Below are 4,919 nucleotides of genomic sequence, written 5' to 3'. Positions count from 1 at the left end.
AATAGGAAGCAGGGTGGCATTGGAGGCTAGGCTCCCAGCAAGGCAGTGGCGCAGAGAGGAGAAAAGGGTGAGGATGGAGCTGAAAGGCATGGGCACTATCCAAAGAAAGTTCTACACACTGGAAAGAGGATTGTCTCTCATACACGCCAAATATAAATGAGTAGGAATGTCATCTCAGTTTCTGCTAGCAGCTATCTTATGTCCATAAGTAGAACAAGCCAAGGGATGAAACTGACAATAAATAGCAAAGCAGACAGAATCCAGGGCTCTGATGACATTATTGACCCATAAATCAACCAATCCTGAAGCTCAACTACCTCTGGAAATACTGTTTTGGACAAATAAACATTCCATTGTTGTTTAAGTTTGTTTGAGCCACATGGTTATGGACTGCTGGAAGCACCCTGACTAATTCACTCAAAGGCCTTAGTTTTCTCATCTATCAAATGTGGATAATAGCATAATAATGGCCTCTACCTGAATAAGGGTATTATAACTATTAAATGGAATAATGTACAGAAAACCTGCACCTAACAATGGTCTTGTTACTATCATTATTAATGTAGGTAACAATTGATATCTCTAACTCTGTTGCCATGCCAATGTAGCTTAATAATAAATTTGGTTAGCCACTAGGGGCCAGAACTCCATCTCTGCCACATAACACTCTCTAACCACACAAAGGCCCCTGCCCCACCAGTCACTACACACCTTCAGTCCCCTCACAAGTACACTAGAACCACCACCAGGACTGAGAGACTGGGTCAACTTGGAACTCTTCACCTCCTATGAGTCTACTTTCCATATTTCACTGCATTTCGTAGGATGCTGTGGAGAGGAATCATGCTGGGAAACTGCTAAAATGGCAGAACCAAAGAGGTACCTGAATCTTCTTTCAAGACATCAAAAAACCAGACCATAGAATCAGGAGAGAAGGTTGAATGCAGTGGAGTGTGCTTACATTAAAAAAAGGAAATGTGATCAATCATTACTGAAGTTGCCTGAACTGGCTACTGACTAAAACAATCCCAGGGTATGACTTTCTGAAACTCATTACCTGAATGAGAATAACCGACTTCCACAAAATGATGGCCATGGAACTTGGCATGGTGAAGCAACTCTTTGACAAGCACATCCCAGAAGAGAGTGACAGAGGTAAGTTTCAAGCTGGCTCCTCCAAAGCCATGAGGCTTTCCACAGTCATCAATGTACATGCAACTTTGGGTTATCTTTATCCTACCATAAACTGTACTAATACCGCCACCTATTTGTTTGGTTTCCTGCCCACATTTGTACCACTCATTCCAATAAAGTAAGTTGGTACTGGAAGGAAGGAGGGATGAAAGGAAGGGAGGAGAGAGTGAGGGAGGGAAGGAGTCAAGAAGGAAGGGCTCCCAAGTGATTCTGATGGTTAACCAGATGTGGGAACAGCTATTCTAGTCCAAATCATTCACATTATAGATAAAGACACTGAAACTCTGGGAATAAGTGACAACCAAAGTCATACAGAGAGGAAGTACAAAACTGATACTGCAATTCAAGTCTACCATCTGGTTGTTCAATGTCCTTTCCACCACATCACATTGGGGATTTCCTTCCTTTTCTTTTCTTTTAAAACAACACAGCAGTTTTACCACAGTTTGAATTGTTTCAAAGCAGTAATTTAGTTTCTCTATTAGAATTAGTTGAAACCTATACTAAACTAATAATTACATTAAGATTAATATACAAAATAATAGGTTGCAATATTCTGCCTGAGAGAGCTCAAAGAAGAGAATCCTTCAAAAATGAAAAAACTGCTTCTTAGTTAACACAGTAACTGAGTCCAGGTTTTTTCTTAAAAGCAGAATGTCTGGTGCAATCACGGCTCCTTAAAATTTTCTAGGAACAATCCTCACATGCCACATAGAAGAAAAGGTAGAAGTTCTGCCAATGAGTCAACCACTTTGTTTATTTATTTATTTTGCTGTTTTTAAGTTTATTTCTGAGTTGCAAAGATTATTTCCCCTTCCTCAGGTTTTTTAAATTTCTTGTTTTCCCCCATTCAATCCTGGCTGCCACAACCAGACAGACAGAAGCACGAGGACCTTTTTCTTGCATCTCTAGTGGAAACCTTAGCAGCAGACATTAACTGCTCCAGGCCTGTCAGAGATGTGTGAGTCATCCACTTTAAACATTTTAAAATATGAAGCCATGCTCTCTCACCACCTATGTTAGATAGTCTCTATTTGCCCTTCAGGTCCACTCTCCACTCTGCACTGTGCAGGTAGCTCACATTATGAATGGCATCAAGCATTCATTGCCCTATGCCTTCCAGTAGGATTTGGCAATGGGAGGCACCATTGGAGGTTGGGAGAAGAGAGAGGTGGTACCATTTATTCCATGCCTCCCTCTCTACCAGAATACAGATTAGCAATTTAACAATAGGAGAGTTCCTCTACTGAAGGCCACATTTCCTTACAGCTACAGATCTCAACAGGTTCCAGCAACTGCTCCCTCCTTTTGCCTCATTAGGATTATGGGTGGTAATGGTTTTGCATTGTCACTACCCTGCTCTTACCTTTGTAAATAGTCACTTTATTAACATCCCTTCATCATCCTTTTGTGTTTGCCTCTGACTTCTGCCAGGCCCCTGACTGATGCTCCACCCAGATATTTCCCTCCAGACAGACAGCTTGATGTGGTTGGGGGATACAGTTCACGTCGGCTCTGTCATGGATTAGCTGGGTGTTTTTAGGAAAATCATTTCATTTCTTAGGTACTAAATTTCCTTATCTAAAAACAGTAACAATAAGACCTTGCAGGGTTGTTTCAAGAATTAAACAAGATAAATTTTGTGAATGTAAATTCTATGTAATAATCTAAGACAGTAGAGGTAAAACCAAGGATTGATGAATTTGTCTTCAATTTTCTTAATTTTTATATATAGGAGTAGAGTGTTAAAACCTTCCCTATTTCAAAAACTATCAGGAGTCTGAAAGAGAAGCTATTCTACTTATAATACAAATGATGAGAGGGCTGTGTAATAAACTGACAAGCTGACATTGACTCCACCCACCACTGCCTGGAGAAACGTCTTGACAACCTTCTCAGTGGGAATTGTGAGTATGCTTGCATAATGACTTTCACAGAGTCAGCCTTTATACCATCCAGATAAATGCTTCTGAAATATTTGGAAACATAATTCATTTGATTTGCATTTAATCAATTATCTCTTGTAAATAGCTTTTATTCTGAGTAAAATAGCAGTTTTACCACATGATCTAAATGATTAAATTAATTTACTTTGGGGAAGTGGATGTGGCTCAACTGATAGAGCATCTGCCTACAATATGAAGGGACCAGGGTTATATACCAGGGCCTCCTGAACCGTGTGATGAGCTGACCCACGCGCAGTGCTGATGCGTGCAAGGAGTGCCGTGCCATGCAGCGGTGTCCCCTGCCTAGGGGAGCCCCATGCACAAGAAGTGCGCCCCACAAGGAGAGCCACCCTGCGTGAAAAAAGCACAGTCCACCCAGGACTGGCGCCACACACACGGAGAGCTGACGCTGCAAGATGACGCAACAAAAAAGAGACCCCGTTTCCCAGTGCCATCTGATAATACAAGCAGACAGAGCACACAGAGAGCAGACAATGGCGGGGGGAAGGGGAGAGAAATAAAATAAATCTTTAAAACAAAAATCAGTCTACTTTGGATTTAGGTTATAGGAAGACATATACTTATCCCTTCTGAAGAGCTACTTCCTGTAGAATTTAAATATGCTCAATGCAGAAGTCACAATGCTGTTGTGTACATGTGATGGTATTTCTCCTCCTGGTTTTCCATGAGGCCAATTGCACAGTAGTTAAGGTACAGGCTTGTAGTGTTGCCTCTGTAATGTTTCATATTAGAAGTTCCTTTGCTTTATTTCTGGTTAGAGTATTCTTTTAAATCTGCAACAGAAACCCTTGGTGAGAGACTCTAAGGCTTCTGCTTGCAAAAATATCTGCATACTTATTTTGCTGTCACCACCATAAACCAACCCACGACGACCCAAGCCTTCCTCTGGCTTTTGCATCGCCTGTCAGGAAGCCCCTATGAATCCATCCAAGGAGCTTTCTAACCTCCTCTACTGAAATCATTATCCTAGACTCAGAGCTGCTGGTTTGGGAAAGACAAGGGCTCTCATATTTGCTTTCTCTTAGCTGAATGGATCTGAGCAACTAAACACCAAGATCATAAGCATCTTACAAATAGCAGCCTTTAAAGCATCTTTTCAAGTATTAAAAGCTATGGGTTATAAATTCAGCTGTAAGAGGTTGCACTATCATTTTCTTTCTGACCTGTAAAACGATGTGAAAAGAGAATGTTCAGGGTGCTTGTGAAACTAGTGGCATTACAATATTAATACTGTGGGTTTTCTTTTACTCGTTGTGATAGGCTGGTTGAACTAAGTGATGCTATTACAGTGATTACTCAACAATGAAATTGAGCCTTCGTGACATCTGAAAAAATGCATATTCCTTGTTGGCTGGTGCACACCTGTTCTTGTGCATGGCACTTCATAATCATGAGCTCTTCATGTGCTGTAAGGCCGAGCTGGTGAGCTATAATTTTCATTATACACTGCCAGAATTTTTTCTCCACCCACCCCAGCTGGTGGTTAAACCATTTATCACCTGTGAGAAGATAAGAACACACAACTCATTACCCAAACCTGAGCACCTGCTACCTACATCTTACTCAGTTCTTCACATTTTCTTCTATCTTCTATCTTATGTATTTTGTTAGATGAGAAAGAAAGAGTCTTTGGCAAGAGGAAAACAACTATATATCAGTTTCATCATTTTGCTGATGCCTTAGCTATATTTATCAGTATGAATTTTTTCCTCCTCCTTCTCCAGATTTCTTCAGATTTTCTGGTGTTATGGAAAGAAC

General features: G+C 40.8%; 1 non-coding gene across 1 annotated transcript; it reads right to left on the bottom strand.

Annotated features, from left to right (window-relative positions):
• Positions 1-2,028: 2,028 nt before the first annotated feature.
• LOC111759482 (small nucleolar RNA SNORA31) lies at positions 2,029-2,155 on the bottom strand. Its single transcript, XR_002793450.1, has one exon. It is a non-coding gene; the product is annotated as a small nucleolar RNA SNORA31 (small nucleolar RNA).
• Positions 2,156-4,919: the final 2,764 nt, after the last annotated feature.

Source organism: Dasypus novemcinctus, chromosome 1 (assembly GCF_030445035.2).
Source record: "Dasypus novemcinctus isolate mDasNov1 chromosome 1, mDasNov1.1.hap2, whole genome shotgun sequence".
NCBI lineage: Eukaryota > Metazoa > Chordata > Mammalia > Cingulata > Dasypodidae > Dasypus > Dasypus novemcinctus.
Note: the sequence above shows the minus strand (reverse complement) of the source record. Positions and strands in the feature narration are given on the sequence as shown.